The 23257-nt window shown below is 37.6% G+C and overlaps 1 protein-coding gene across 1 annotated transcript in view; it reads right to left on the bottom strand.

The window, feature by feature from the left end:
• LOC145909694 (serine/threonine-protein kinase/endoribonuclease IRE1-like) overlaps positions 1-23257 on the bottom strand; it is a 137874-nt gene that overhangs the window by 360 nt on the left and 114257 nt on the right. The window lies entirely within an intron of this gene.

Here is a 23257-nt window from a genome sequence, read left to right as displayed (position 1 = left end):
TCTACTTACCATCAATTTGGAATTCTGTCTACTGGTGGTTGTACAGTCACCTTCTTTCTTTTGTAGGCAAATTTTGTTTGTTGCAATATATTGCTCCAGAAGCAGTTTTGATATCTCTGTTTAACATTCCTGGAATAACGCACGATATTTCCCAGATTGGATTGTAAGATGTCCTTCTCACAATTTGAGTGGTAAATTTGTAATTGCGAACTTGGTACATGAAGCTTACGTTGCTTTGGGATTTCTTTGAAAATATATTTAGTATATTTTATTTAAATAATTAATCACAAAGACAATTCTTTGTTCAGTTGGTCGAAAGTGCAATTTGTTAAATGTTTTTTGGAGGTTCATGACATGGTTTATCTCAGTAGAGGATAATTATGAACTCTTCCTTTACAAAACTTAAGTTGAATTTGGTTTTCTCTAAAAGTAATTCAGAGAAACTATTCAGAAAATCGCAACCCATTATGCGGTTACTCAGAATTACACAACTTATCATTTTTAGATTTTGTGGCGTGATTGACGTCATTTATGTTATGATCGCTTCATATCTTGGTTCAAAACTGTTAACGAAGTTGGCGTCGTTAACGTGCAAAGCAAGTGTAGATAAGAAAAGTCAAATCTAACACGAGACTTATCTATTGACTAAGATTACGTCAGTAGGTTGCCTTCAGTTAAATTACCCCACTTTCAGTACGTAATAACCATGTTACTATTAACTGTATTACGGACCAGATTATTTACTGCCACCTTTAATATATTCAGATGTTCATCGCACAATATTTGTTTACTAAACATAAGTACCTCAAGAGTTGAATGACACTCGTCCAGTCCAAATTGGAAAATAGGATTTGTCGCTACAGCTTTACAGTTTCTAGGCAGAGAATCTAGACTTGTCATTGTATGATTTGAAATATACAAAATATCTTCTCGTTTTGCTTCCAATCTTTTCAACCCATGGGAACTGACACTGGAACAAAAGTTGTTTCGATAAACTTCAGATTGGCGAAGTTGATCTTGTAAAATGAGTCGCTAATTTCACAGCTTAAAACAAACAGAAAATTATACAAGTTTAACATTTGGTTTATGTTTTTAACCAGTTAATAAAATGTAGATGTCCGACATCTGAATGACAGTGCGATATCCTCATTAAAATTTGATATTTTTAAATCTTACTTTAACTTGATAGAATTGGTGTTGCATTCCATTTCATTATACATCTTGCAATCTAAAAATAAAATAATTTTCTAGTTTCACCTTTCACGATTCAAATTGTGTTAAATTGAGAGCAAAATCATTCCTGGGTCACCAAACATGATTTCTTCTCACTAGATTCACTTAATTAATATTCTCAGTAATTCTATCTGAATATTGTGTTTACATTAATTACTCGAAATTTGAAAAATTAAAACAGCTGTCATTTTTTTTAGCTTTGCATCGAAAAGCAAAGCAAGAGCTCGCAAACACAAGGAGCGCATGTTATTGGAGGCAAAGCGATGCAAGAGATCGCAAACGTCCATGAAAATTATTTGGTTTTAAAATTGCGCTGGCTAATAACAATGTCGTCCACGCACTGAGTATTGCACTCAACACAGTGTCCGCATTGATGAAATATGTAATCGGTTTGTGTGTCAGTTTCTTTGTATGATCGGTTGCTCAACTTGTTCAATTCATTACTTCGGCTTCACAACTTTTGCGAAGTTGATTTTTACACAAACCTGAGTTGATGTTGATTGAAGGATGAGGAGTGTCAGAGTAATAAACCAATATTTGAATGTTAATTCTTCGGGCTTGAAGTTTTATTGTTTGATCCCTGACAATAATTACCCCAGGATGTGAAGGATCATCGGATAAAATCTATTCAACAACATTTAGCAGAATATTAAATAATCTTCGTTTTGTTTTACTTTTGAAAAGAAACATAAATTGAAATTGTAACTTACGTACAAACCGTCCGGGTAGCCCTGATTATTCCCAAAGTGAGAATGAACAGCGGTAATCGATATTGTGAAATTACATCTCACTGGACATGCTACAGAATAATTACAAGCTAGGCCTTGTAACAACTTCCCACTGCTAGAAGTTGGGAGAAGAAGAGTTGTTGGAAGATCGTCCACGTTCAACTCCGAATCACAAGAATTTTCGTTAACTAAGCAACATTTCATGATTCACATGCTAGGATAAGTTTATATAAATTATGTTAATCAGATTGTCGAATCGGACAAGTGCGGTGTATTCGACCCCAACACGACTATGGATTCAACTTTGAAATTGTTTCCCTAAATTACAACTGAACAGTCGCATATTGATGAAAAAGTGCTTATACTGTGTTGTGTTTATTCAATAGAAGATCATCTGTGCAAGACCATTTGTTTATAAAACAGCTGCCGAAAAAGCCACAGTTTCGACTTGCTAGGTCTTATCAGTGCAACATCAGTTACTTGTGAGGTAAATAGCCAAGCGGAGAGACTTTGTGGTGATTATTCAGTTGCAGACACGCCCTGGGTACCAAACTAGGTATTCATGGGTAAAAGTGGATTAATCCCAACTATTTAGTTTGCGCGACCCCACAAAAGCGACAAGTAATTAACGGCACGCAGCAGCTAACCGACGAGCAGTCGTATCGATAGCTTTGGTCAAACTTTGGGTTAACTTCAGTTTAAATTCAATCTCCAATTTTGACGAAAATACTGTATTTTAATTTCAAATGCATGTTGTATTAAACGTTTTTCCAGTATCCGATTCCTTAATATTCTACAGAAACAAAAACGTTGCAGCCTTAAATATACTGGACAAGAAATTGATGACTTATTAGAAAAACACTTAGTGTCAACTAGGTTAAAAATGATTCATAAACATAATTTTTTAATCTGATCGTGGTGCGATGGCAGAATATCCTCGGTTCGAATCCCGGTGTCGACAAATAAATATATGTTTGTGATGCGTACTTCTGATATACGGTGATGGTCACCTGCACATATGTGAAGCTAGTCGGGCTCGTTGTGAGCTCGCGCATAAGGGTAGGTATCCACTATATACGTTAGACCGGAGAGTTACTATATTTCAGCGTAAAGGGCGGAGGACGCCTGGAAAGCCACAGCTCTATATTTTTCGTATCTAGCCCGGACGTTAGGTGAAAGTGGCATCAATACAGCTTAGATCTGACTCCAATTAAACCAAATAATTTCACCACATTTTGTGTTTTGTGTGGGTAGTTTTTTTTTGCAGAAGTTTTTCGATCAATTTGGTTTCGAAATTAAATATTTGTTTCTTTTCAAAAGTTTATGTGTCCAGTGTATGTTTAAGCATGTTAGAATTAGGGAAATCATGGCATTATCTGAATCCATCGAAGCCTTACGAAGAGTCTACCGAGAGTTTAAGTTTTTGTCAAAATTTCTTTAATGACATTTCTTTTATCACCAACTTTAAAATTATTGGCGCATAAAACTTATTCAAACCTCGGGGGCTGGAAAAATATTAATTCCCAATGGTTCGTAATTTTCAAATCAAAGCCAAAAAAATTACAAACTAAGTTAAAAATTTGATCAATAATGAATGCCGTTACGTCTTAACATTAATTAACTAATCATGGTCAAAATAATTTTCCTGCATGTTTCTTGCGTTGTTTGGTTTCAATTTCTTACCTTTTATGAATGAATATAGGGGTTGTGAACTTGAAGACATGCCTCGCAACGTGGGACAACTCAAATACATGGAACCGGTTTCTGATTTCACAATTCCTGTTGAGCTTCCATCACCAGTAAACGTTCCTAACAAGGCACCGTTTGTGTTGCTTCCTTCGTAAACCTACAGTAAAAGTATAACGTAGCATACCTTGTGTTAGTATGAAAAACGGAGAATTCCCTGTTCCACATGATCCAGTATTCGCATCCCAAACAAATTCTATTTTATATCTCAATATTTTGCATGCGTGGAATTGAATTTTTCGGTTTACGTTCGGTTGTCAGTTGACTATTAAAAGATTGGCACGTCTTGATGTAGTTGTTTACATATCGTTGGAGATTAACAAGTTGCAGAGCAAAATAAGATTTAACAGAAGAGAATACTTTATATTTTGTACCAAAAGGTTATTACGTAAGCTGTTCCGCATGAATGAGTTGTGTCTAAGGTTCGCTTTAAGGTCGTTTTAACATCAATATCAGAACATAATAAAACCACCTTCTCTTTTATATATTTTAAAAAAGTGTCAAATTAAAAGCAACCACAAATGTTACAGTGGTGTTTACGATCCGTGAAAATAACATTAGAATTTATCGTCATTATTATTATTTTTGTTTCTTTCGGTAGCGAAAGGAAATATTTATTAACTTGTAGTGATAAGTTTGGTTCAGGTAAGACCTTCTACCACTTAAAATTAAGGTTGGTTTAGTAGAACAACAGAGCGAGTATTTTCACCGAACAAATGTTGTTGCCGAGTGTGTTGTAGTAGAAATGTATTGCAGCAGTGCCACCGTTTCCAGTTGATAAAACGTGCCCATAGCTTGTGCAGGATGATGAGATTCGGAAAGTACCTAGGTTTCCACTATAAGCTGATGGTCGGCAAGATGATGATCCTCCACCTACACAAGTATAACGTGTGATATGTCTTGTAATAACACATAACGACTTAAAGTAATAAAAAAATACCTGTAACAACTAGGCACAAACAAAAGAGCGAAATAATTCCCATTTCAAAGTTTTTCCTATTATCGTCAAATTCTAGAACGACAAAGAAATTATTCTAATTAAAAAACAATATGACATAAAATGATTGATGATAGTTACTGATTTAACTTGTTGCAATAAATCCCACTCATGAAGTTACTAACAATGTGAGCCAACTATAATACTTCGCAACAATTAACTTGCAAGTAATGCCACTAGGTGCGCCACTCCCACGCTTAGTTGCTATGACAACGGTATACACCAGCATCTTTAATTTTTCCACAAATCTAAAAAGCGATTACGCTCCCAATCGAACTATAAACATGACATAAACATCACACTATTGTTACCACATCATTCCGCTTACGTCGTTGGTTTGTGTTTGGCCAAACAATTGTAAACTTGCATTATATCTAGCGCAAGATAACCTGTTGTACATTAGACGTATACGCTTCGTGTTATCGAGAAATGCAACGTCAAACAGTTACGACTTACGTTATAGATAAACGCCAAACCTAAGAAGTTGCTAATTAAGATTACTTTGTGATCTACCAATGTTATTCGACAATTTTTTAAAAGTAATACGACCCAATTAATTTGAATCCTAGTTGCTTAGACCTTGCAATAATTTTTAACACTTTGCTCAGCTGCCTCTCGATACCTACTTTTCCCGGTAAACTGAATGCGGACAAACTGCTGCAAGACCCCGGCTTTATAGAAAAACTGCATTACCACTAAACACGTAGCAGGTATCTTCCCAACCACATGATGTGAAGTTGTTTCTACTTTTAGAAATCGCGACACGCAGAACCAAGCACCTACTTTATATTCTAATTTTGTCTCCCACCCAACAACCTGAGATTAATCTTGTACCAGGTACTGAATGACTTCATAAATATGTGAATAAAAATGAGGTAATTTCAACGCGCATCTATGACAGAATATTTAATGTTTCAAACTTTCTATGATAAGAGCAGACATTGCAGCAGTGGTGATGCGCAAACGTTTTTCTTGCAAGAGTAATTTTACTCCAAATAGTCGCGCAACATGGATGATAGTGATTTACAGAAAATGTGGAAAAGCCAAACCGCTTAGGCAAAAACGATTCTCTGGCTATTTAACAACGGGACAAATGTTTCGCATTGAAATTTACGTGTGAAAGTTGCCCGAATGCAGCAAGACCGAAATTGCCTGCGCGTGTCAGACAAAATGACGTAAATATCTGCATTGAAGCCTGGGGGCAAAATGTTGAACTTTTCGGTTCTGATCGTATTAATATTTCGCTCAGATCGAAGTTTTTAGGCAAGTTATTGACAAAAAGTTTCTTCACTTCTCCCATACTTAACTCAACGTTACTTAATTTAATAGTGCGGCCACGTCCGACCGGCTAACCAGTTATTGTTTGACAGTTCGTTCTGTCGTTGAAACGCAACAAATATACACTGTTTTTCAAAAAGACGATAGACTGAAAGAATAAATATGGATTTTGTTGTTAGAGTGTTTTTCGCGATAAGCTTGTTATCATTGAAGTTACCCAATATTTATTGTATCGTTGTGATGTGTGGTTTTATTTGCACTCATCAATCGCTACTTTATTTTGTATTATTTGTTTTCCACTTCTTGCGTTAGATGAAATGCCAATTTCCCTTTTAAATGTAATATCACATCGGATGTAGAACAATAATATTCGGTGACATCTTATGCCTTCCTAATAAAACAAGCGAATTTTGATTTAATTCATTATAAATGTGCTGTTATTAGTGAATAAAAAAATGAATCAAAACGGTTCTTATGACGTCACAAACGTTACAACACATTTCTTCCACAGCGCGTTGTTGTTCTCACTTGTAACACAAGGAATTATCGGAGCCATTCGGAATATTAAACCTATTCAACTATTATTGTTCAGGTTTGAACTTTACGACTTTTATAAATAGGTGTTAACAAATGTAATTCCAAAATTTCTTCGCGTTTAAATAAATATTATTTGCGTTCAATCTTCGCAAAATAGGATCCCAGAGGTTTCGTTAAAGACGCGTTTGTAATTTTCAAATGCAGGTTTTTGCGGCAGTAGATAATTTTAGTAATCGCGACACGCACCGCCAAGCACCTACTTCAGCTTCTAATTTCGTCCCAGACCAAAGAACTCATGTACCAGACACTGCATGACTTCATCATAACACTGCAATCACAAGTATGCAGTAAACACGGTAAGGAGACTTGAACATGCGTGCAAGGCCCAGTAATGTTTAATACCAACGACTTTCAGGTGGTTATATATAGACAATTACAAAGCAGATCACTAACAATGGAGAGTTTGTTCATCGTATGCATGTACTTACATTTATTTCTGGACCAAACGTCACAGAGTAACTGAGGTTTATGGATGGTCTATGAATGTTTATTCACCGCAGCGGAGGAGATGACGCGCAACGTTTCGCTTGTGGCTTACGTATATATTTACTCCACTTTGATCGATTGCACCATAAATAATATAAAAAGCTAGGAAAGAAATAAAAAAATATTATATTTTTTGCGTAGAATAAAATTCCAGCGGAAGCGTAAATTGTGACTGAATAGCAAAAAGGTGTTTCACGACAACGTTATGTATGGCATTGTTTCGTAGAATTTGTCTAAAGAACAAACCGTTAAAGTGTGAAAGTGTGAAAGATTACATGGCTTTAGTTTTAAACAAAAACAAAAAGCATGATTACAACGTTACAAACGATTGGCGTTGGAGTTCACGTTTCAAATTTGCCCGAATGCAACAAACATGTTTGAGTCAGACAAATGACAAAAGAATCTGCACTGATGCCTGGGGCAGAATGTTGTTCGTTACTGATCTTGAAAAAATGTTTTAACAAAACCTTCGTGACGTCACACATTTCAATTAGTGGTCCCTGACCCCACGTTTCTGTAGTGTTAACATCATATTTGCAATTATTATGTTGTGTTTTTCTGGCAACAACTGTTTTTTTTTTATTAAAGTCACATACCAATCACGCTGCAAACCCACATTAACTTATTGCACGGAAGATAATTAAATATTCGGTCGACCTATTTTATGACACAATCTGCGTTTCCAGTGAGTCACGAGGTTATCCGAACTAAAATACCTCTGGATGCATTTTTGGTATCAGCCACATATCCACATATACTACTGTGTGCTAACGTCCGCCACTGAATATACTGCGTTACCAACGATATACTCCTGATAATTACGACAAGTTGACGTGGGCATTATTTGAAAGTAATGGAAATGATTCCATACCTGAAAAATGTGCACTATTTATTATTTACATTTGCCAAATTATGTATATTACAATGTAATGACATATCGAATTATTCAATGGCTGTTTTAAAAACAAGTTTTAGAAGCAACGACGGTCGCCAATGCATATATTTTAATTGCGGCCGTACGGCCGCAGGTTTACACCGATGCAATATGATGACATTACCCTATGGAAGTCACGCCGGATAGCAGACGAAACGTCGGTTTCGAATAAATAACTTCAGAAACTTAAATGCCAGAAGAACGATTTTGATTAAATAGTATGCCTGGCAGCAAAAATAGCAGTATAAAGCCAATAATGTTTTTATAGTGAGCTGCAGACAGGAATGTCAGCGAGTGCCCAGAATCCTGAGGTTTCGTATCTCGCTACATTAACCCGTAATTTTAGGCACCAAATTGGAAGATCATGTCGTTGTATGCATGGCTTTTCGTTAATCTTAGTATTCCTCAGCTTGGTTTATTACCGACTTGCCTTAACCAGTGGGTCTTTGACCTGAGATCCATTTGTAAACAATACACTAGGTGGCGCGATGGAGGCAGTGGCTTGTACGGCAGGGATCTATGTCATCAGAAAGTTTGGTTCAGTGAAAGTTGAAGTGTTTACACTTAGTATGGGTTGTCTGGCATCCACCTTGGTCGTCCAATTTGATGACGACAATCATGGTAAGTACGATGATGGAACAATTCGGCCAATCATTCACTTTGTCCATGACCACCAAGTGACGACTATTTAAATGACCTTCCGTTAAAATACTTTGTTACAATTTTTACTTTGTTACAAAATACAATTATTCATGCGGTAGTGTCACGTTAATTTCCTGTTCTATAACGGTAATACTTGCATGATGTTTTCTGAAAAATAACTTGAAAAATACGGCAACCTTTCATAAAAGTTTGAAAAGTAACCTTTCTTAAAAATAAACATTTCTTCCAATATGTTGTTGTCTGCCATGCGTCAAGTTCTCATGTAGATACATAATGCATAATGTGATAGTATCCAAAAGTTGTTAGTGTTGCACGAAACTGCTGCATTATTGTGTTTTTTGAAATTAGTTTATTTTATCACAGCGGAATCCAAACCTAGGATGAAGATCATACAAATCGAGGTAAAATAAGCTTATAACATTTTGTTGCATGGTTGCACTTCAATATTTAATTTCAGGCACAAGAAATACAATCTCCCGTCAGATATATCCAACACTACGGCTCCTGAAGGGACGTGTACCCCCAAAGAAACTTGTACTCTAAACGATGCACAAAAAAATAAGTGCGATATAAAAATGAAAATCTTATAAAAATTAAAACATATTGACGCTGAAGGTGGAATTAACTATGAAAAAAACAGTATACATTGTACTGGTTTAGTCAGTGTAGACTAATAACGCATACCGTTTGGCAGTGACCCGAAAAGATGTAGACCTAGCAAAACGCAGGTCCTGTCTTATTTTAACATGCTTGACCCCGTTTTCTGTATACGTCAAAATTTGCCTACAAAAGAAAGAAGGTGACTGTACAACCACCAGTAGACAGAATTCCAAATTGATGGTAAGTAGAACAAATTTTGCAAAAAAAACACATCAACAGGATCACATTGTTTTTCAGATAAGGAGCCAGGATATATTTTCTCTCGGTGAATACATTTACTACGTTCTTACTATTGGAGGATCCATGTTTCAAAGGGAAACAAGACCACTAATCAATTTCCAAAGCAGAAAAGCCCCAAAATTCCATGGTTTGGAACACTCTGCATTGCTGACAATGGAACAAAAAGTAACCACCCGTGACCTGCTGAAAAGAATGGTTGCCGATGATCCTACATGTCGGCCAAACATTCATACTGTGGAAATTCATCCAACATTTTGGGAAGACAAACGAAAAGGGGAATTTTTTGAGGTCAGTTCTGTCTTTGTATGAATTCGTTTTAAGCATTCCTTAAAAGGGGTAACAGATTAACCTGATAAATAAAATTTGATTTGAAATATGTCATTGGAAAATACATTGGGCGACTGTAGTTACATATAGTAGAAGGTTTAGACGGCTTCATAAAACAGGATACAAAAAAGCGCACATTACAATTTGGATAAAAACAAGTTTTTTATCATGATGATGAATATCAAATCATCATAAATTTCAAGACAAATTAACAAGTAAAAAGGAGACCGGTAAAACCGGACAGGTTACCGCTAATGTAAAGCTAATTTTCTTGAGGAAAATCACGCCTTGTCGTGAAAGGTGGTGGCGAAAGGTGATGCGCTACATCGCACGTTACGTGGCCACTCGGTTGTTCAATGTATGTTGCAATAGGTAGCGTTTAGTTTAGGCATAGAGTTCCTAGGTGAACTTCAATCCTTTTCACATAAGTAGTTTACGTGGCAACCGATAGAGCATAGAATTCTTTTGGTTTAAGGCAGTTGCAACGTACCACTAAACAAGTCCTAGTCTTTTCTTTAATTATGCCCGGTCCTGGAACGAGGCACGGGACGTTAACTTCTGAATTCCTTTCCACATAAGTAGTTTACGTGGCAACCGATAGAGCATAGAATTCTTTTGGTTTAAGGCAGTTGCAACGTACCACTAAACAAGTCATAGTCTTTTCTTTAATTATGCCCGGTCCTGGAACGAGGCAGGGACGTTAACTTCTGAATTCCTTTCCACATAAGTAGTTTACGTGGCAACCGATAGAGCATAGAATTCTTTTGGTTTAAGTCAGTTGCAACGTACCACTAAGCAAGTCATAGTCTTTTCTTTAATTATGCCCGGTCCTGGAACGAGGCAGGGAACGTTAACTTCTGAATTCCTTTCCACATAAGTAGTTTACGTGGCAACCGATAGAGCATAGAATTCTTTTGGTTTAAGGCAGTTGCAACGTACCACTAAGCAAGTCATAGTCTTTTCTTTAATTATGCCCGGTCCTGGAACGAGGCAGGGACGTTAACTTCTGAATTCCTTTCCACATAAGTAGTTTACGTGGCAACCGATAGAGCATAGAATTCTTTTGGTTTAAGGCAGTTGCAACGTACCACTAAGCAAGTCATAGTCTTTTCTTTAATTATGCCCGGTCCTGGAACGAGGCAGGGAACGTTAACTTCTGAATTCCTTTCCACATAAGTAGTTTACGTGGCAACCGATAGAGCATAGAATTCTTTTGGTTTAAGGCAGTTGCAACGTACCACTAAGCAAGTCATAGTCTTTTCTTTAATTATGCCCGGTCCTGGAACGAGGCAGGGAACGTTAACTTCTGAATTCCTTTCCACATAAGTAGTTTACGTGGCAACCGATAGAGCATAGAATTCTTTTGGTTTAAGGCAGTTGCAACGTACCACTAAGCAAGTCATAGTCTTTTCTTTAATTATGCCCGGTCCTGGAACGAGGCAGGGACGTTAACTTCTGAATTCCTTTCCACATAAGTAGTTTACGTGGCAACCGATAGAGCATAGAATTCTTTTGGTTTAAGGCAGTTGCAACGTACCACTAAGCAAGTCATAGTCTTTTCTTTAATTATGCCCGGTCCTGGAACGAGGCAGGGAACGTTAACTTCTGAATTCCTTTCCACATAAGTAGTTTACGTGGCAACCGATAGAGCATAGAATTCTTTTGGTTTAAGGCAGTTGCAACGTACCACTAAGCAAGTCATAGTCTTTTCTTTAATTATGCCCGGTCCTGGAACGAGGCAGGGAACGTTAACTTCTGAATTCCTTTCCACATAAGCAGTTTACGTGGCAACCGATAAAGTATAGAATAGAATGTCCCAGCCTGGTCCTTACGGTGGACCGAGACAGGCAAATCGTGCACTTGTCAAGCGACATAGTAGTAGACTAGAGTGACCGACTGCAACGCAGGCAGTCAAGAGAAGAGGAAACAATTTACGCTGTCACATAAACTAGCATTTAACCGTTCATATGGGAAACAGGATTTACTTTATAATTTAGCTTGGTAATTATAAGATGGTTGCAGTTGCTTAACCCAATGGTTTTTTACAGAGGATTTGTGTAGTGTTGTCAAAAGGTCCGCAGCAACCTCTAAATATTCACGCCATGTGGTTGATAAACCCATATTTTCGAAATGTTTGCGCATTTTATAATATGCCCGAAAACATGCAAAGTTACAGAAGCAAGTTACAGCCTTGATTTACCGCAAACAAGAGCGCATCTTGACGTAAAAATTATACTTAAATTTCAGCAGGAGCAAAAAAAAAAAAAACGCAAAAGGTTCGCGACCAATCTGACGTAATTAAAAGGGGATCTGAAGAATGAGAACTACTGGCTAAACCATGTGCTTCTCTTTCTGGCAGGATGTAAGACGTGTTTTGGAAATTGTCGACTACATTGACAGAAAAAAGTTCAATATGTTCAATGAAGCTTATTTATCTGATTCACAATATAGTGGGAAAATAGAGTTCAAAAAGTTTAACTTAACTGGCGCCACCCCAAGGTTTAATCGTCACGATTGCAATGGAATTCAACACATTATTCGCGAGATGAGAAACAAGGTAATTTGTTTTTATTAACATAAAATCCATTTAACAGAGAACAAATCAATGCAATTGTGTTTGCACAAAAATCAACAACACGAATGAACAATATTCACAAAAAATAAGATTCCCCTTGTCCATTATACACGACAACGTGCCTGACGACGTGCTGCGTGGCTAATAATTTAATGATGATTGAATCTTAAAGTTTTCATGTGAATTGTCACATGTCCTAATGTTAATTTACAATGTCAGGCGACCCATGCCGCTCAGCTGCCAAAAGAGGAAATGAGTTACTTCGGTTTAACACCAGGACGGGAAAACTGGAACAAGTTTTTGGGGCGATTTCTGGCCAACTTGCCGCACTTGCTCATTCACTGCTACGAGTTCTTCCGTGAAGACAGTAAACTGCCTAACAGAAAAAAATATTGCGCATAGTTATTTAACATTTGGAAATTGTTGCACAAAGGTAGACTTATACCTATTGACTTGTACTTGTTTCCGGTTGACTTGTGTAGAAGTTGAATTTTAAGCATTTTAATAGGATGTAGTATTTCATATAAGCGAGCTTTGAGAATTGTCAAACTGTTGCCTGTACATATGTGTGTTTATTGTACATTTAGTTGCAGTCGTTTGTAAGTTTCAAGTTTCTAATGTACTTTCATCAAAACTTTGATGATCCTACGTGATGGCCACGTTAAAATACGTCACGGACTCGGTTAACAGGAAATTGAAATTAGTGCAAAAAGGTTAAATTACCACATCACCAACACAAAGAAAATTCTGGAGTTGTTCAATTTGCACGTGAGTGTTAAGTAAACCCTGTTTCCCATGTGGACTGTTAATAAAGTGCTAGTCTTATGTTATAGCGTAAATTGTTTCCTCTTGCCTGGGCTGCCTGTGTTTGCAGTCTGGTGCTTGGTTATTCGATTATGTTTCTATCGGTTGCCACGTAAACTGCTTATGTGAAAAGGATTAAAGTTAACCTTGCCTGCCCTGGTCCTACAATTGGCACTTGGCAAGAATGAAATTGTAGATATTATTTGGAAATATGTTCAAGCGGATGCGAATAAAACACACATTCCTGGAAGTAGTTGCTTTGTCGTTTAATGTGGTGGTGTAAGATGACGCAAATATAGCACTTCGATATGCAGCGGTTCTTGATTCGGCAAAGTTTAAAAAAAAAAAACAGGTAAATGTAAATCAACTTGAATGTAATCTCTTTCCACAAGTGTAAACTACACTGATAATAACAAGGGGCAAGAATTTGAAACGGCTTCAATGTGTGAACGAAAAAAGAAATAGCAAATTATAAAACAATTTTGGTTGAACAAATGCGCGTAAGACATTAGCTGACTGCAACACGATTAGGTGCATTGAATTGATGATGACATAGCAATATTTCAGCTTAGTAATTATAAGATCGTTGATTATGCTTTTTAGTTTAGCGTTTACTTTCACATACCGAATTTCAGTAAATTGTAAGGTTAAATAAGGACGTTCTTTGTAAACCTTTGACATAAATCACCAATACCATTTAAGCAGGAGCATTATCCAACCACCATTGTTTGAAACCAGGGAGATACAACATTGGTCGACGATCAGCATCACGCGAACTTCCGAACGGGAATAAATATTTTTACGATTTGGTTCTCGTTGTCCACGATGACGTAATACTGATATAAAAATGCAAACGTCGGTTCATGCAGATGACAGATGGCCACTGTTTCGACCTAAGAGGTCTCATCAGTGCAGCTGGTGTGACTTTCAGACGACTTTGCTGACCAAACGGCCAAGCAAAGACTTCCACTTTGTGGTGACTATACAATCACCGTCATCCGTTGGGCACCAACTGCACTGATGAGACCTTTTAGGTCGAAAAAGTGGCCATCTGTCTGCAGCTTACACAATTCAGATTATTGGCTCCACTTTGCTTATCTTATGAAAAATCAGTAGTTTAAACTTTACTTGATCTGTAAACCAAGCCGCCCTGGCAGGTTGTCGATTACCATATGTATATTTGCTGAGTTTAAACTGAAAAAATCAATCTGGCAGACAGCTCTAAAGATTTTTAAAAACAGAAAAATATATTTCGCCCTGTGAAGGGCATCATCAGCTTCTGTGGAATGCAAAACACAGAAGCAAAGTAAAAAACTAAGTTCAAACCCAGGTCCAGCAAGCATGGAAACGTTATCACTAAACTAATTAAAAACTAGATATGTAAATAAGTAAAATCTGACTGCCAATAAAAATATATATAAAAAAGTAAATAAATCCGAAGCAAAACATCTGGCAAAGGCGAAATATGCACTTACACCACACCACGACACGCCAAGGAAAAGCAACGAAACGATTAGAAGAAAAACAAACAAAAAGTATCTTGTGCGTAGATAGCACCACACAATTATGTGGAAATAACACGCCACAAACAAAAGCAAGCAAAAACAGTCACAGGGCGCAATGCAAATATATAAGTACAGAACCAAACACATTTTATTTGCCTGCAGGTGTTAAGGCCCTTTTAGACTACAGACGATTCCGTGTTTGTTTTATTGTGCGCGCGTGCTGAGCTGTGCTGGGATGGGATGTGCCGGTCTGTGCTAGGATGTGCTCGCTTTTGCTCGATGATCATACATTCGGGCACAGTTGGGCACATTTCGGCACACATTGATGTGAAAGTGCAGCGCGACTGCCTAAAAGTAGAGGACATATATTGTTTTAGTTGTGGTTGTGTGATGTGACCGCGTTTGACATGTGAGCGATTGTTTTGAGCGTATGAAATGGTGCCGTAGCTGCATTACAAAGCGGTATGTGGAATGGCGTCTCAGCGGGCTGCTGCTGTGGAAAACCATTGTCCTGGTTCAATTATACCATGTTTGTTTTCATAATCTGTGGTGTTTGGTTCAATAAACTGTAGTGTTACCTTGCGTCGTAAAAAATTATGTAAAACAGGACATGTCGTAACTATGTAAAACAGTACATGCCCTTTGTTCATAAATATCTACGGCCAATAGAAACAACTTCAATTTGTACTTATAATATCGCTGGCGAGGCAGAGAAATGCAAGGTGACATCCTTAAAAAAATATCAACGTAACTTGTCACTTGCACTTGTCGTGCTCGATTATTCCAGTAGTGTAAACACCGTGTGTGCCAGACTGTGCTGTGCCGTGCCAAACTGTGTTGGTGTGTTAACGGGCCTTAACTATGCTCTGCTCGTTGATCTGCGCCCGTGTCCTGTGCAGCCACAGGTCCTCACATATATCCAAGGTTTCTGCACGAAAGTCACACTATAACAACGTTGTGGCGAGGGTTTTTGACGGAAAATGTAAATGTGATTTTTCCTGAAATGGTTGCCTAGTGCTGTGGCGTCATTGTTTAATAGGCATTGAAACTTGTTCCACGTCGATCTGTGCGTGTTAGCGGGTGGAAAAATGGATTTTGGTCTGCCCAACATTTTGAGCCCCGCATTCTGAGGCCCGCATTCTTTGCATGGCGCCACGTCAATGCCGTAGTCACTATATGTTAATCGCTGGCGCAATTTGATTGTACCGACGGTGTGCACAGAACGGTCGACTCATATTTACCATGATGGACACATAGCGCAAAATGACCATACGGGGCTGATTGGCCACTCCCTAAATGCTCTATTTGATGTGCTATGTGTTTGTAGTTGCACAGTTGCTGTACAATAGTTTGTCCTCTTCTGTAAACAATCGCTGCCTTGATCTGCAGATGTAGTTCTTTAGGCGACAGTCGTAGGAAGTTGGGGAAAATCGTGGCCCAAATAAGTTTGCGCAGGCGCAGTGCCATGTCCACTGACTCTTTACGAGGGAATGTGGATTTCGATGTACTTGCTGCGGACAAGTTATCCTGAGCAGTTGGTTTGGTGTAGTTTGTGGTTTTAAAGCCTGCCATTGACGTCGGGTCGAACGCATGACACAGTTGTAGCTTGTCGAAGTGTTAGCTGTAAGCCAGTTATTAAAAAAAAAAATTTCAAATCCTTATTCGATAAAATCTAATGCCATCCACTTTTTTGGATTTTCGAATTTGGTTCTCATATGAACGGGACACAGATATGTTATTCCATAAAGGACCTGACTTCCGACATCTGCTGTTTTACGATTTGTATCAAGAAGGAGCTGAACGCCCAAAAACGTTGTCGTCACAGGTGACAAGCAAACTTTATGTGAGAAAATACCTTAAAGTTTAACATACCACAGAAACAATTTTCAGCGCAATATTTTTCAAATTTCAGGGCTGTTATCTTCTGTAGGAGCAACCGTCTGAAAGAATAATTCAGAGCATGCGCTTTAGGACTTGACTGTACAGATATTTCTAAAAAAGGGCTTTCGGTTGCACTTAACCCATGCTGGTGTTTTTTTTTTGTTTCACTCAATGCAAGTGGTAATCTTTTTTTGACCACAGGTAAATAATAAAAATCATTGCATAAATTGTAACTGCTCTGATGTCAGCATAAGAACAAACCATTTTTGGATGATCACGAGCAAGTCATCATTTTCTTTTGTTCTTTGATTTGCAAAGATTTCCGTTTCATTACCATTGTTCTTAATTGGGTACACAGAAGCATGCAAACTTTAATTAAGGTTGTTTGAGACTTAATCATCTTGAAATACGACAGATCCATTGACAAAATTACATCTCAACATGAATAATGAAGTACAGATCTCATGTGTGTCACTATCTCAGATTTCCTCATTCTGTTTGAATACAAAAATCAAAACTCTACATACATATGACGGCTTGTATTTACAAAGTGTTCCACAAACTCAGTTAGTCAAGTATTCATGCATGTGTTTAATACAAATACAACTTGGCAGCAAACGATCAGTTATTTGGCAGGGATGTACATGTATGTCTTTGACTGCAACGATCTACGATCAGTTCTCTCGTTACATCTTCCTCTTACGAACCAAGCAATCATCCCCAACACAATAACAAGCAGAAGAACGATAAATCCAACTGATATGTAAACACCATTCATATCCTGTAAACCTTTAATTTTCAACGCTCCTTCCACCTCTGCATACAAACATATACTAAAGTAAGTAAAAATTTTGTAAATATGCTGAATATCAACATGCACATATCACCAAAACGTAAAATGTTCACCAGTGTCAAAAGTTGCTTGGTTAGCGGAACATGAATGATTATAACTAGACTTTAAAAGTATATGTAAATAAATAACTAAGCTTTGTTCTCACCAACGCAAGTTTTTTCGTCCTTCCCGAGAAGGCGGCCTTTAAAACAGAAACATTGAACAACTCCAAGATCATCGTTACAGAAATCTGAACATCCACCATTTTCCTATACAATATGCAGAAATTTTTGTAGTTAACGAAAAACATTTATTTCCGAAGAAGTGACCACTTAAAACCAAATCTATATTTGGTGTGCGAATGATTGCGGAATTGAATTAAATGGATAAAAGCTTATTCTGTTTTTGTATCATTCAATATTGCAAGACTGGCAGACCACATTTGCATTATAAATTCAACATTAGTTTTTAAAATTGGCGGTAATTGTGTGTCAATCTATTACGTCATCGCAAAATAGCCTGCAAAATTTTGGTTAAAAGCAAAAATATACAAGAAGCGATTTAAACGCGCTGGTCAATTTAAACGTTCGCGTAACTGCGCAACGACCTCATCGAAAAGTCCCATATTGTAATAAGTTACGGAGTTGTGCCTTCTACCACATTCTGTTTTTAAAAAAACATTCTGTATAGACCACCGACAGCTCGCAAGCCCTGTCCATCAGTGCGGCGAATCGTTTTATGTGGCATTTCCCCGTCAACAATACGTTGGACGTTAATTGTTCGGAATGTATCAGTCATTGAACAAAAAAATTAACGCCGAGAATACGCGGTTAAATTGTGCTGTGTTTGGTAGGAAATTGCCTGTGATTTGTTTGTTTTATATTCAAGCGTATTTAAATTTGGCTGAAAAATGTTATTCTTACCTGAAAGACATTACCTGAAAAACTGTACTTTTGGTTTTTTTGTGACCAGACAAAAAGACATTTTAAAAACCAAACTATGACCATTTCGAATGGTGGTTGTTGCGGAATGTTATTTCTTATTTAGGCTATACATTCAAGCAATGTATACAAATCTTTATTACACCCAGCATGCATAAAATGGAACCGTATCATTGTTGTATAGCGCATTACCGCACATTCTAGTGCTGTAATTTGGTCCGGTTTAGTCGTGGTTCCTTTCTTGAATTCATCCTTTTTTATATTTTGCATAGTAATCTAAGATTTATGTAGACAAGGATCGCCTAGTGCACTATTATTGTGTTCTCTGTCTGTTCCGCGTATACCGTTAATGGTATAGAATGTCGTTTGTTTCGTATCGCTTGTACAGGATCCTATAGATAGCGACAGTTCGCTTAATTGCCGGCTTGTTTAAACTTAAAGACCCAATGCAGGGTTTCGAATTGCTTACTTTCAAGCAATCATTTATTTTCTCTGTGGTTTATGAAATATGTCTTGACCGGCTGCTGTGCTGTACTTTTTGCTACCCCAAATCCCCATTTTGGTATTTTTGGAAGTCACGTACGTGTCAGTGACTCAGGTGTTACGAATACAACACCGTCATTACACTGATTCTAAACCTGACACTGACAATTTGGGGTGCTCGACCTTACGTGGCGCAATGGCGGGTCTAAATAATAATATTCTTACGTTATGTGAAATACGACATGGTTGTTTGAAGGAAAAACATGGCTTCCATAGCTCTCAGTATAGAGAATTTATATATGTTTGGTGAATAAGGTATGGCGACGCCCATTATACTTGCGAGTATCAACCCAAACCGAATTGAAAACAATCTGGCCACAACACACAGGCCATTGTTGCATGGTTGCAGTTCTATATTTATTTTCGGGCACAAGAAATACAATCTCCCGTAAAATATGTACAACACCACGGCCCTTGAGAGAAATATTTCAAAGACACCCGTGACGTCAGCATGGTTATATTCTTGGATGATCATAGTCCGAAAATAAATTTATCAGAATCGTGATTGGCAGTGATCGAAAAGATGAACGAAATTACGTTGATGCGGGTTTGCTATATTTACACTATCGCAGCTTCACTAGTTTGCTGCTTTTTAATACGCCATTGTTGCATACATAGATTGCTGGCAAAACATTGGCCCTGGTTTCCCTATGCGTCTAAAGTTGCCTTTGAAAGAACGAAGACAAATCGTCAAAAGTAAACAAACTTACAAAAAAGGACCAAAACAGAAAAAAAAGAAGCAAAAATTATTTTCTTCCTATGCAATTCTACCTTGGCATTTAATTGTGGTAATTTTTTTTGATTACTTTACTTATTCGATTGTTTATTATTTGTTTTTCACGACTCTCGTGGTTGGTTGGTATTGTGTCTGAGCTTCAGAGGACTTACCAGTCCTTACCTGTCCTATGGGAGACCCGGGATAGTTCATTGTGCAAGGCTGTCTAGGTACTTGGTTAGATGTGGAAGTCAGCTCCCAAGTGTACATACAGTAAGACAATCAGGACAACATGCGCTTTGACATTCCACAGATTCTGTATTTGCAAGTCGCATGTCCTGGTACTTGGTGATCTTCTCCTGCGAAGTCCATTGTTGCGGCTCTAGACGGCTTGTCGGTCATTGTGATGTCTGTGTCCCTTGCTGGTGTTCGAATCCAGTTTCATCTCTAATGTTGTTTACTGAACTGTCGTCAAAATAGTAACAGCCTGTCACTATTTCGCAAATTGTTTTGAACAAAGTAAAAGATTGTCTGCAAAATCAATCCAAAAATTGTTGCAAATAATCACTGAATATTTGAATAAACACCAAATTAGCTTGTAATTATCGTACGGAAATGAATTGTCACAAGGCAATCATAAACGTATGCTGCGATCGAAATCTCGTACTTGAGCCAACCATGGGATGGTGTATTGCAGCTGAATGGTCTATGGTGTAATAATGGTTCCTATTCTACCATCCATTGAAGATAAACCAATTGCTGTGGTTGTAAAAATAACCAAAACCAGAACTTGGGAGAAAAATAATGCGTGTAACAGAAAAGCGTATGATCAAATAAAAATCTTACCTTCCAATGGTTGGGAACGTTTTTGCAGTATGTACATATAGGACACTAAAACACATGCTTACACCGAATTGTGGTGAAGTTTAACGTAGCGGATATGTTGCCTTCTTTCTACGTTCTCTCGTTTTGTGCTAAGTTCCTGGTTTGAGTTTTAGTTTTCAAGACACGCTCGTACAATAAAGAGCAACTCGCCTCGGTGGTGACCCCGACCTATCAAAAACGCTGAATTTTTGATTTGCATTATGAACAACAGCAGCACAGAGTCTCAGAATGCAGTGGCAGTCAAGCTGCCTACATTTTGGACCGCGCAGCCAATAGTTTGGTTCCAGCAAGCAGAGGCAAAATTTGTTCTACAAAACATTTCGAATCCGCCGCAAGAGGATCGCTATGAAACAATCAAGGAACGTTTATTAGAGGCATTTTATTTGGCACTTTCACTTCGAGCGAAGCATTTACTTCATACTTCATATGTCTCATTTGGGTGACAAATTACCTTCCGCCCTCATGGATGAAATGCTTGCGCTGCTTAGCAATAAAAAAGGTGGATTTCTATTTTGAGAATTGTTTATGGAACGTATGCCAGCTGAAAATCGTACTGTTTTAGTCGGTCAGCAATTTCTGGATTGTCGCAATATATGGCAAGACAAGCAGATTCGTTATTGCAAGCCTGTCTAGATGATCAAGCTTTTTGAAGTTGCGCGTTTGCAGCGAAGAAAAACTGTTTCATCAACTAAACGTGGAACTAACAACATGCGCCCATGCTTCTATCATGAGAGTTTTGGAAAGAAAGCTCCCCACCTTGTGATTTTCAGGGAAACGATTCGGCCTACCGCACCTAGCTGTTGTAGCGGCCGGCATTGAGTAACAGCCTGTTTTACTTATGGGACAAAACCTCTGGAAGGATTTTTTGGTTGATACAGGAGCTGAAATCAGCGTTTTACCACCAACTGGAATGGAACGCAGACTTAATAAGCAAGGTAAAGTTTCTGTAGCTGCTAACAGAAGTAACATTCGAACGTACGGAACACCTTTTGTTTTGGTGCATTAACCACAAGGTTCCAAACTAAGTGCAACCCGGCGAAAACCAAGCAGTGGAAACTCTGTTGCCAAGCAAATGCTGTTACCAACAGTATAAGCAATATAGCCAATAGTGTTTTTTTTTATACTGAACTGCAGATAGGACCACTGTTTCGATTTAATCGGTTTGATAATTGCAGGTATGGTGTCTTGTCAGCCAATGGTTAATGGTGGCTGTACAGTCACCACAAACTGGAAGGCTTGCCGGCTACTTAGGTGACAATATCGTTGAAGTCACAACATAGCTTCAATGATGAGACCTAATAAACCCTTACTGCAGTTTACCATCTGTAGTTTTAATTACTATGTTGAGGAAGTGGAGTTACACTGCTGATGTTTTGTTATTCCTTTTTTTCGTTTAGGTGTTCTACTTGCGTTTGTTGCATTAACAACTCTGTGTTAGAGTCAGCTAAGTTTGAGAGGTTAGATGTGCTTGGTGGCAACGCAGCAACTTTAAACTAATCTCTTATAAAGCAAAAATTATACACACCCAAATATATGCCAGGTTGTATTATTTTACAGCAAAATACACAAGGTAAGTTACACACGGGATATTTCAATTTTCCGTTAAAACTGGCAATCAAAAAAGCAGTTAGTTATATGCAATGTACAATTATGTCCTCAGTAATCACGTTAAGCATCCTTGTTGAAACGACGTCTCAAGAACCAAGCAACCAACCCCAGCACAGCAATAAGCAGAAGGACGATGAATCCAACTGCTATGTAAACACCTTTCACTTGCTGGAATCCTTCAAATTCCAACGCTTCCTCCACCTCTGCACACACATATACAAGACGAAGTTATTGGGACATGTAGTTACTTAGTATGAAAAAAAAATCTTGTTTTTGTTAAGATTGGTTGTCATGGTTTTATTAAAATTTTTTGGTGCAAAAGTTTTGGATTTTTTTTTATCAGGCAACGTTTTTTAAATAAACAACTCAAATCACGTGTAATTTTCAAAGAAAAGAAGTGCAACTCTAGGTTTTTGTTTTTCTTCGGTCTTAAAAGTTAATTTTGTCCATCACAAAATTCGTTCAGTATCAGATCAGACGATATCCGAATAGCGAAAGATACATTGTTGAAAAGTATGTAAGCATTGGGCAACAGGCGCAAAAGAATGAATACAATTTTAGTAAAAGTGTTTGTGTTGCCATGATCTCACCAGTGCAAGTTTTATTATCCTTGTCGAGGTAGCGACCTTTAAAACAAGAACATTGGACGAATCCATTTTCATCGTTGCAGAAATCTGAACATCCACCATTTTCCTGCAAAGAAACAAATTTATGATACTGTCTTGACAACAGACTGAAATATTTGTACAACTGCAAAATATTAAAAAAATGAAAACAGATTTAAACAAACTAAATTACTGATTAAAAAAATAGCGAGCTACCCTGGCAAGATTTTGTTAGGGATATATTTTTCGTTTATCTGATTTAATCTGTTTTTCGCTCAGTATATAGCGTGATGTACAATTTAGTATGACCCTGTAGTATATACCGAGAACTCAAATGCATCTACTCACCTTTCCACACAAATCCGGAGCAGAAACGTAGAACGGTCCAACCGTTAAAATCTCATCTATATCCGGATACACTGATCGTCGATCACGTCTTTGTGGGCAATCCTGTGAAACAATTAAATAATCAAA

Source organism: Ascidia mentula, chromosome 7 (assembly GCF_947561715.1).
Source record: "Ascidia mentula chromosome 7, kaAscMent1.1, whole genome shotgun sequence".
NCBI lineage: Eukaryota > Metazoa > Chordata > Ascidiacea > Phlebobranchia > Ascidiidae > Ascidia > Ascidia mentula.
Note: the sequence above shows the minus strand (reverse complement) of the source record. Positions and strands in the feature narration are given on the sequence as shown.